Genomic DNA, 12,499 nt, shown 5'->3' on the forward strand with positions numbered 1-12,499 from the left:
AAGAAAAATGCACATCGGCCACGTGAATGCTGGGGAAAATGTATGTATTGTAGCATGTTTATGTGCAGTAGAGGGTTTATGAGATAGATCATCTCAGATGGATCATGTGAATAGGGTTCAGAATCGTAAAACGCGTCGAGAGGTTGCAAATTTAATTTTAGTGGAAAATACAGTATTTTTAATTCATCAATATCTTAAATTTTCCATTTAAATAAGTCCTGAAGTTATCAATATTTTTTATCATTGGTCCTCGGTTTTTCGTCACTTAGCTAGTAGAAATCAAATATTTTTTTTCAATGTCCAGTGTCAAAAAATAAGAAAAATATCCGTAAAACCATAACGCCATTGCACTACCTCTTATATTATACTAGCTGACCCGGCGAACTTCGTACCGCCTAACAATCAATGAACGTACAGTTTACTTACACCATTTATAAATCAGGAGCGGCTGTATCGTTTTTAATCATGTTTAATTTATTATAATAAAATAAGGGTACAAATTCAATAAAACTACGTAAATGAGTACCAAAATTGCTTGTCAGAAAGACATTTTCTTTATTGAATCTACATAGGGTGAATCGGAGCACGTTTACGCGGATTTTTTCAACAAATTTTCTTACGTTTTAGCTTAAGAAATTTTGGGCATTGTGGTTTAATAAAGCAGTTCATGAAATAAAAATTATGCGCATTCAGTTGTTGGCTATTTGCGTTATTAGCTGTAAAAAAATGTTTTTAGGTCCAAGTCTGTTGCATACACTTGGCCCATTCAGGGGGCAGGTTGACACGACCCCAGACCGACGCTTGACTGATGCTCAAAATCGTGCAAGAAAAGCCCCTATGAAGCAGCATTCGCATTAAATGACTTAAGGCGCGCCAGTTTTAGTATCTCTGTTTGGAAAAAATGCACTGCGTAAACGTACTGCATGCGTAAACGCACCACGGTGAGCCCTACACATTCGGGTTTAATGTCTTGCGTCAAGCACCTTCTGAGAAACAACAGTTTTTGTTTTGTTATCAGGCGCAAGATGAAGCGGATGAAGCTAAATAAATATAGCGAAGCAAAGCAGTGACGCAGCGAGGGGAGGTTTTGGGGGATAACCCCCCCCCCAAAGAGCTTAGAGAATTTTTTTATGAAAGATTTTGTTATTAATATTAGGGGGACGGATGACTAACAAACAAAACATATTTAACTATTCACACAGCCGCAAAACCCACTATTTTGAACCATTTATCTCAAAAAATGTCTGAGGGAAGTGCCCCCACACTTCCCGCTTACCTTAGCGAGTTTTCTATACCCTACAGACCCGTGGTATTAGCTGCGCCCAAAACCCCCTATCCTAGCTACGCACTTGAAGCGAAGGATGAAATACAGAGGATGGTTTATCGACTCGTGAACATAGCACGCTAAATTGACCATGAGAAAATTATGGGTTTTCATTAGCACATGAGCACAAACAACACAAAAACTGAAAGAATGACCATGCGATTTTTTAATCACGAATGCAACACGAATTGTAAATTGAATACGTTTTAGCTCAAAAGGGCATATGAGTTGAGATCATGGAATCTACGGAATGAGGACTTCCTAACCTTTGAATTTTCCTTTGAGTAAAGTTGCGTGAATCACATTCATCACCAATTTTTTTTATGATCAAACACGTTCCGTTGGATAGTTATGGTTGGTTTAGGCTTCGAAAGATCATGAGCACAGAAACTACATTTTTCTGTAAATCGTGCCTTGGTAAGCCAGGTACGTCCAAGGACTTAAAATATTCAGATAGATAGTTGGTGATTTCGTCTTCGTTTGTTACACATTTAAAAGATTCGAATCCATGCAGAGTACGAACTATTTGAATTTACCTCGTTTTAGTCATCCACATCTTCGTTCTTGCTCGCTAAATCAACCATCTTTGATTCTTTTGGTGATCAATCATATTCTGGAACTCTTTGTTGATGAGCAAACTACTCGATTCCTCGACAGGAACACGGACATTACCGTTTGTCAACAATTGCTTGGAGATTTGTTTACAAACACGGTAGTGAAGTGTCAACCCGAGCTGGGCCACGGCTGGGCTTACAATCAGCTCGAATTAAATTTAAAAAATGTAATTTCAATTTAATTAATATTTTGAATATATTTAGTAATTAAAATGTTATATTGTTACTAAATTCAGTTCTTAAAGTGGTAAAAACAAAACTAATTATTTAATTTGTAGTTTGACCGACTTATAAATTGTTGTGTTACTATAACTCCTAAATGCATGTACATAGGAAAGAGATGAATTTTTTTGTGAAATTATCCTTTTTTTAAGGCCTATATGTTAACCCCGCATGTGACGAATCCAAAGAACCAAATCTCATTGAAATCGGTGCAGCCGTTCTCGAGCTAAAAGTGTTCTAACTAACACGATTTTCGACTTTCTTTTATATATATAGATAGATTAATGAAAAAATAGCATTAAAATTCATACTGATGTACATTGGAGAATAAAATGGGGCTGGAAAACAAGCAATATGAAATATAGAAATTAATACCAGTGAAACAGAACAGCCTTATTCCAATCATCAGTTACATAACCTTATCCACAAAGAAATTGGTTTTAATAACATACATTCACACTCGCAACATATAAATCCCGATCCAAAGAAATAGTAATAGCACGTAGCGGACTAAATGAAAATTTTCCCGTTACCTCGTTACTTCCCTTATATATTTAATATTTTTATGCTGGATAATAAAAATGATGAAACAATCACATCAAAAAGTCATGATGATGTGTATTGGAGAATAAAATGAAGTTGGAAAACGATCAAAATGAAATATAGTAATTAATACCATTGGAAGTGAAGAGTTTGATTTCAATCATCTTTCACATACCCTTACTCCAGAAAGCACCGCCTGATTCATTAAAATTGGAATTAATAATATACATTCACGCTCACAACATTCATACATCCCGATTCAAATGAAGAGTAATGAGCTCGTAGCGGACTAAATAAAATTTTTCCTCATAGTAATTTTCCTCCTAAAAAGGAAAAGAGATGAACATTCTTCGCGTCATTTGGCCATTCTGTCGCGTCCTATTCAACCGCTTCCTTTTCTTCCCTTCCCTCGACACACACCAAACCAAACCACGCCCCCGATATATTGCCTTATCCTTACACGGCTCCCCTTTTTCCCTTCAGAAAGGCATAAAAAGCTTTTCCCAGTAACCTCGTTTCCCTCACTCTCTGGAACACATACGCGTCCACCGCGCTTCTTCCCTCGACGAACCTGACAAGCGGACTTCCCTCCCGTCTCTTTCAGATCGTATATCCGTCGCCACGAATGCTTCCACAGACCACCAACACCAACATCCCACCCCCCGGTTGAAAATAACGCATCTAGCGCTGGGTGGCGAGTGATGTGCAATACGATTTTTTTCACAAAAGCAGAAAAAATACAAAATGCATTGAAATATGTAAGGCGATCCAATTTGCGATTTCCTATATTCATTTTATATTTTTTCCAATGCATAGACAAATGTGAGGTATTCCTAATGCAAAAAGCATTTCATTAGATAAGTATGTATTAAAAAAACACAAATCGCGATTGCAATACTTATTTATGTAAACATGTTGCAATCAAAACACTGAACATTGGACGACTGAAAAATGAAACACTGAAAACACATATGGAAATTTTCTCACCAAAGGTAAAAAATAGAATTATATAGGCAGAACTGTTTTAATTAAGTTTTTAACTGAATTATGTTTATCTTCATGAAGTCCTAATGCCGCCAGTGAAAAAAATAATTTTCACTTAAAATATGGTTGCTCGACCAAGGATGTAAAAATTAAAGCCTTTATACAGAAAATAATAAGAATTAAAGTATAGTAATAAATTCAGTTATGTGCATTTTTTACTAATCCAGCTCATTTTGTAGCTTTTTCTAGCTTTAAGGAAGGGAAAATTTTTCTTTGTTGCATAGTGTAAACAAGGGAAATATTTGACCCGCTGATATTAAAACGGAAATTTCTTCTCCTATTGTCACCTGAATCCTGGAAAAAATTCTTCAAACCACCAACACCCAGAAAAGAATGCATGTACAGAAGTAAAGTATAATTCTGGTTGTTGGTCATAGATCGAAATGGATGTAAATTATTAAAAGTTAAGAGAAATACTGATTTCATTGAAATGCACAAGGTTTATAAATGAACAAATGACATATTTTTTCAAATGCAATAGCATTACACTGCGTAAGTATGCATACTAAAAAAACACAAATCGCAATCGAAATGCTTAGTTATGTATACATTTTTCAATCAAAACACTGATATGGCATTACATTTGGAAATTTATTTCTTTGGGACCTCCAAATCCAATTATGTTTCCAAATAAATTCCTAAAAATATCTTAAAAATATTTACTATTTCCTGCGTTATTTTGTGCATCGCTGCCTTCGAATTGACTGTATTCTTATTTAAAATTAAAGTCACCAATGATATGTTCTATAAATACAACAATAATTCAAGGATTTCAAAGTGTCACATGGCCCGTAGACCAACTTTGATAGAAACTAAAGGTCGGAAAGTTAAGGGGCACCGGAAGGAAGGGTATCAGCAACAGCATTTCCAAATACGAATGCATGACATAAGTAACAGCATTTCCAAATACGAATGATAAAATTAAGTCATTATATTTCATGTATTTCACGCCATTAAAATAGTTTGATTTCATACGAAATCGTTTTATGGTTGACGTGGTGGAAATGCAATGATATCCAAGATAAAAAATAAACTATGGTAAAATGGTGATTTACATACTTTAATATATAAATACCCGAAAAACTATGGCTTCGAAACCTTATATAATTTTTAAGGTGATGACATAGAAAATCTATCTCGTATTTATACGAGGGGATGAGAAGCCAAGAACTAAAAGTTACTTTTTTCACAACAGAGTTAGGTAAAGTTAATTGTTGGAAGAATTATTCACAAAAACTTGGTAGCCAAGGGGTACAAGTGAGCCTCATTTATGTGCTGACGTCGAGTGGAAAATCAAATGTACTACTAAACATCTAATTGATCTCGTTTGTTTTCCATACCTAATTTCTGTACCTGTGTTTAGAACAAATAAATCACTTGCACCCCTAGGCTTCCAATTCACTCAATTACCAGGCAGTGTCTATTAAATCACCTTGAAAATGACAGTGTTGAAACCATGATGGTTATTGAGTTATACATACTGTCCCACTGATCATGTGTCATTTTGGATATTCAAAATTTGTCACTCTCCCTTGAGCTATATCCAAGAAAATTGGTATATCCTAGGAAAAAGCTGTATGCCTTGCTGACTGTAAGAGAGAGTATTTTATAATTTGGACTTATTGACCCCACAACGTGGTTCCAAAATAAAATATAAAATATTCCTGATGAGGTTTTAATATTTAAAAAATCGACATAGATAATATATATGAAACTGTGGATTACAATTACATTAATTACACGCATTTTTGAGTTCAACTTTATCTGTAGAATGTAAAAGGGGAGCTCAACAGGTAATGCAACACATTTTTGTTCTGAAACAGGGGTTATTTTATTCTTTATTCAAATGCACTATATTATTCCACAATATTTTATCTACAAAAAACACTCTTTTTCAACGTAATCTACAATCAATGCTACGGCTTGACGCCACCTTAAAAGGGAGGGTCTGTATGCCTGCAGAGTACCATACCAATGGTCGATGTCGGAGCCAAAGACTTATTGCATCAGTAACTTCTTCATCATCCCCGTAGTGGCGATGATGGAAAAACCGTTATCCAACGACTTGCTGTTTCTTTTCCAGATTACTGTACACATGTAGCAAGCGCCTATGAATATCTGAGATACTCTGGTTTAACCGCCCAAAGAAACACAATCACTGCTCAATGTTTGGAACGCTATAGAAGCCATTTTAACAGCTCCGTATAGCGCAGTCACTAATTTGAAGCCAATGTAAGTATACAAGACGAAGCGAGAATGTTCGACCAAAAAATGTCAATTAAAAAGAGTGAATTTCGGGTGTATGCCACGTGTCGTAGTGGAGAATTCCCCGACGTTTCGCGACCGACTGCTGGTCACTTCTTCTCATTCCCTTGAAGAAGTGACCAGCAGTCGGTCGCGAAAAGTCGGGGCAATCTCCACTACGACACGCGGCAATGCCGCGTCGCGGCATACACCCGTATGTCATTCTTTTTTAATCACCATGAGCCGCGAAAGCTTCAATGAAGAAAAAAGAAATGCCAAGTTTTGTCTAAAATTAACCGTGAAAAAAAATTATTGCTTAACTTATTGAATTCACCTCGTACATAGAATTCTCCTCTGTGCCCACCTACTGGCTTACTTCCAGCACCATTATACTTCCCCTACTTCCTCCTACATTCCGACCACACCCTCGCCCTGAAGATGCTAGCTCCCAAGGCACTCTTTTTTAGCCTCTGGCGTCCTCAAAAGAAACTCAGCTCGAATGCGGCCACTCCACCCTTAAAACCCTCAGACACCCGCCTCTCTTTCTCCCTTCGTTCCCGAACCCCAAAGAATTGCTCCTCTGTCCGTTCGTCGGGACTCATTTCTCTTCGTCTTTTCGGCAATAGTTGGATTTTTTCTCCACTCACTCCATTTCCAGAACCCCCATAGTCCCCTCTCTCTTTCTTTCTTCCTTTCTCTCACCCTCACTGTAAATAGCCTCAGAGCACAAGAAAGGGAACGAGTTAAAGGAACTAGCGTTATCTCTGGTGCATTTCCTCGATTTTTATGGATGGTCTCGTACACATTATTTATTTTTTGCTCGCGAGGAAGAGCCTGCCGCATATCGGTCTTCGTCGAGGTTTTTTTCTTTTCTCTCATCTACTCTTATCTAGGTCCCTTCACTCTTAGAAAAGAGGCTCATTTAATGGAAAACACGCGCGCATATCTGTTTCAAGGACACCCATTTTTATTTAATCGTAGAGAATCAGAGAGACGATATACACGTGCGCGAGCAGTGCTATTAGATGATAATATTTTAATGGATATTAAATGCATGTGTGCGGGCGAATAAGAAATAACCTACTGGAGAAGGAGAGGTCATGGCATCCATAGGTTCAATTATTCCGAAGATATCCATTCCGATTACAAACAAATTATAATACAGTTATTCTATTCACGTCTCTGCATATTGTTTCTGAGTGGTGGGTGGGTAAGATTACCCAAGGAAGTCGCGTATTTCATAATGGGCGAGATTGTGCAATAATGCTTTTGATACTCGCTTTGTTTAACTAAGATCAAATATTAATTGTTTCAGACAATTATCACCGCACATTTTTGTGCAACCTTAATTATTTAATGTACTTAAAATCTATAGTGTTAAATAAAATGTCGAAAAAGTTGGATAAGCTTGAAAAACCGTTTTCAAGGTAACTGCTAACTGCATCCAAAAAAATGTTAGCGTTGCCATAGCTCAGAAACTAAGACGTTGCGACCGCATGTTTATGGCCAAATGCTTAGAATTGTCTCCCCTACCACCTTCTGAAGTATTGCGAATTCTTCCTGACACACCCTGTATGCATAAAAAAATGTGTACGGATCCAGCCGCATATCTGTATCTGGCGATGTATTTCTTTACATCATATATTCTCATGGTTCCTCAACCATTAGTGATGAGACTCATTTAATTGAACACACCAGAGTTTTACTTTCAAAGTTTTGACTTTCGACTTGCATAATCAATGTGAAAATGAGCTTGCAATTTTTAATTGAAACGAAAATTGGCGACTGCATTCAGAAGATGATAATTTAAATTCGAATATTTATAATGGAAATATAATACATGTGTGCAGGATAACAAAATCGTACTTTGTAGGAAAGTTCACGAAATCCAGGAATGTAGTTTGCTGACAGACTTCCATCATCACCAACTAAATTTAATACTCTCCATTTGATATTCTATTCAAAATAATATCGAGGTTTTACCACCATAAGTATAAAATGAAAAATGTAACTGCAAATGGTTAAAAACTCATTTCTGACTGCCGTGAATCACAGCAACGCGTAAATCTGCATTTTTGGAGGACAAAGCTTTGTCAATGCAATAATTTTCATAAAGCTGTTAATTACCCGCAAATATTCTCCGGTAGAATCAAGATAAAGTCAAATAAGGAAAGTCAATGAAGTCCTTAAACAGAGAAACATAAGCAGACCATTCTCTTTCATTGAGAATATAGGAGTTATACCAGGAGAACCGTCCGACAAAACATTTTGTGTGCTCCTTGTTCTGTGTCTAAAATCTATTTATTTACTTAAATGTCCCTGCCAGAACTGTTGTCTTCAATATTATATCATAGGTAACATTATAAATACTTTATTCATTTTATTCCGGGACCAGTTCCCAGAGCCATCTTTTGGCCAACACATTGTGCTACATCAGGAGGAATTGGTTGCATAAACCCCCCGCCGAGAACACTGGTGATGAGTTTTGATCAAATTCTCGGTGGAAAAAATAAAAAAGAAAAAGTCATAAATACGACTCTATTGCGATAGCCAAATCAAGTCGACAGAACATAATAAATGGGAATGATTCCCCGGATGTAGGACCCTAGATTTAAGAAAAAAGGATTTAGAGTCCAGCCTAACCAGCTCAATTTGCAAAGTACGCCAAAATGAATCACACTGGACGGAAAAAATTGTGAATTTGATATGGATTTAGAAAAGACTCTCAGAGATTCAACCTGTAATTTGGTTCGGGAGATGAAACAAAACTCGTAATAAGATACGGGCGTTTAAATGTAACACATTCATGACATGGGACCATTGTAATCCGTTGGCAGCCTGGCAACGTGATGATGCATTTCGGTTGGAATTATCCAAAAGGATTCACCGCTTTTGATCCTGGAAACATACGGTTACAAGATACGCTATCTGCTCCCTATGATACCACGCTCCTCAGATAGATAATGAATATGAGAAAAAATATTATATGGAAATATACTGCAAGTTTTTGGGATGATCATTGCCCTTTACTCAGACAAGCTTCAACCGAGGAAAAAAAACAATTGTTTACAGCACGCCTTTATGTCACAACAAGCATCGATACCTCACTATTTCATATATCTTCTCTTTTTGTCGTGCTTTGGCCTTATCTCTCCATTTCCAACCGTTTCCTTCGCAAGATTCTCTAATGTGGCGAATGGTTTTTGCGTGTACATCCCTAAAAAAGTTATCCCTCGTCGTCATGGTAACCAGCACTCTGTCGTCTTCCTCCCACTCCTTTTCGAACCTTCCCCCTTTTCTGCACCCCTCAAGGCTACCTCCACTTAGTTGTTGTCAGTCCTTTTTTCTTCTCCCTCTTTTCAGCAGTCTTCCTCCTCCTTATATTTGTCCCTCCTTTCCTTCCGACGCTCAGCAAGATACTCTCCTCTTCCCTCACGCTGTCACATTCTCTACTAGTCTTCTTTTCCTCCTTCTCCCAACCCAAAATATCCTTTTCAAATTCCCGCACTCCTGACTCTTCTCACGAAAAAAATCTCACTCGAAAAAACCCTCTTCCGTTCAAAAACCTTGGCCTCTCGAGTATTTATCCCTTCATGTTTACATTGTTCCACCCAACATCGCAAGAGTGTAGAGGTTGTTGCTACAGTAAATTGCCCTTAAAAAATCTTTTTTCCTCTCTTTCTCTCTCACCGTTGTCCTTCATTTCGAGGACGAGGAAAAGAATCAAGGAATATTTGTCTCCTCTTGTTTCACATCTGCTCCCAAGCGAAAATCCTCGCCCTTGTTTATTCATTTTTGCCCCTTTCATATTTTACCCAGATGTGATTGGGTAGGAAGAGAATCTCTGGGCAAAAGAAAAGTTCCAGCAAGACTGGTAAATTGGATGGAAGACGTATTGAGAAAGGTTTGGTTGCCGAGGGGTGCCAACGAAGGCATAGTGTGAATGCTAAGCAGAATAGAAGGGAAGACAAGGAGAGAAAAGAATGTAAGAAAGAAAGGGGGATCATTCATAGTGCGTGAAAGAGAAGCTTGGGTGACAAGCAGGGGAAGAAGAAAAAATTGGACATCAAGTATTCCTTTGGAGTGGGACAGCAGTATTGTTGCACGAAGATATAGGATTTGGAATTACACGGAGGGTAATTCCAGGATGAGGCATGAGGTTCAATCCTATGGAAATACTTTAAAGTTATTATTAATAGGCTTATCGATGAAGTGTTAAAAAGAAAATAACAGGTACACTTCCAAAAATTTGTTCACATGATTGTTTTAAAACCTCCAGGGTGAGAGAAGAAACGATAGTGCACATGAAATTAAACACGGAAACAAACCACAACGGTTTTAATATGATAAAATCAATTCACTTAAAGATTTGGCCAATTGATAGATACCTACTGAAAGTACGTAACGACAATTCTGTAGATACATAGATGCATTAATTTATATAAAATTTTGCAATGAAATGGCAAAAATTTATATTTTTGCTCCAAAATATAATAAGTGTAACAGATATGTCTAGAAATTTTTCATTAATCTCGAATGAAACAAAGGATGTGACGCGTGATTATGACCAATACAATGAGAGTTTCATTAAATATTCCAAAAATTGGAGCTTTATTTGTAACTACAAATGCGCATTTATACGTATGCAGCGTATATCATCTTGTTTTAACCTAATATTACTTCTGAAATTCGATCCCAGGGCAGGGTTAATAATTTTTATCTGAAATAAAAATTGTAAAACTGTAAACATTTGATTAATAGAGAAAATACATGAAAAAAATTGATTGAATAGAGATAACATAATTCGAAAGCCAAAATAGAAGATATTAAGACAATAACATCACCATTGTAATGTTAAACTGATAAAAGTCATTCTCAAACGTATAAATAAAACAATCCAGTATAAACTTTGACAATTGAGCCACACTGAAGTCTATTTATAAACATGTAGTGAAAAGTTGCATACAATAAGAGATAAATGTTGATTACCACTTATTCCGCCATTAAGGGCATGAAATCTCACTCGCATCACCCTTCAGAGATGTAAAATCTACGAGTGCATTGACTCGTATATCGTCGCTCGCGTAATCCAACCAGCTGTTATCTCGCGGGAACTGAATTATTCCCGAGCTAACTGGAGTGTATTGTGCTGTTCAAACTGCAAGGAGAGCAAGATTTATCATTCCTATTTATCCTCCTCTCCAAGAATTCTCCCCTAGGGCCATCGACACCCATCACCACTCCTACCGTTCTCATCTCCATCCTTTCCCCTCTGTCTCTGTCTCACAGCCAAGAAAAAAGCCGCTTTTTTCCTCTCGCGAAACCCTATTTCCTCTCAGTTCCCTTTCTTTCCTATAGGTACCTAAACACCTAAATCATCTTACATCCTTGCGAGTCTTTCAATGGTTCTCCGCACAGGATAGGCACTTTGCGGGACCATCAACTCCGTACGCCCAGAGAATATTTTTACGTTTCACTAGCTTTAAAATTGACTATCAACAGGAAATTGTCTTGATGCATAGAGCTTATGGCTTCATCTTCTGACGGTAACAAAAGATATTGAGCTATTTTGGTGTATTGCTCATTAATCAAAATAAAAAAAAAAGATTTTAGCATCTTTTCTTTTGGGCAATTTCATTCAAATAATAGGTAAAATGATTATTTATTAATAATTATAAACGTCCTTGTGTCAAAAAGTGCATAAAAATTCGCTACCCTTAAAAGAGTCGTGATGATATACAAGACGTAGACACCATGCCTTGTTTTTAGTAATTTGAATCTAATTTCATTATAAGTATGAAAACTTCACATCAGTTTCATCTCTGAGGTAATAGGTTTTTTCATTGCGAGATACAAGTGGATGTTGGAAAGAGATTGTTATTAAACTCAATGTTACAAACTGAGTTTAAAAAAGTTAATTACTAAAATGGCAACGTATAGCTGGTAGAGCCGTAGTGCTGCGTCATTATTAGTAGGAGCAGTAAAAGGTCAACTATGGACAGTAATTTGACCTTTGTTTTTTTATGAAAAGCTTTACTTAAACAATTCTCATCCGTTGGCGATAAAAATCAAAATGGGGGTTCACGAGAGTGAGGATTTTAATGGCGATAGCATTAAAACATCTTGTTTGTCACACTGTATGAGCTCATCAGTAGGGTCAGTTTTATTACATGGGAGACTTGAAACTAGGCATATTTTTGCAAATAATTGAAATAGGGACTTTGTTCGTATATTTAATAAATAACCATGAGTCTTGTAAAGATAGCGAAGTTTCCATCAATTTTTCAATGCTAACACATATATTAAAATAATATAATCATCATTTTCCTAATTATGGGAACGTTATCGTCACAAAACGGATGCTTAATACTAACATTATGTTCAAAGTAACAGAAAATAGATTAAGAAAACCTGAAAAGTTGTTACTGTCAATCGATCAAATTAATTACGAAATACATAAAGCGGAATTAATATAAGAGCTAAATTTTCCCATTTTCCCGGTTGGACG

Source organism: Ischnura elegans, chromosome 6 (genome assembly GCF_921293095.1).
Source record: "Ischnura elegans chromosome 6, ioIscEleg1.1, whole genome shotgun sequence".
NCBI classification, from domain to species: domain Eukaryota; kingdom Metazoa; phylum Arthropoda; class Insecta; order Odonata; family Coenagrionidae; genus Ischnura; species Ischnura elegans.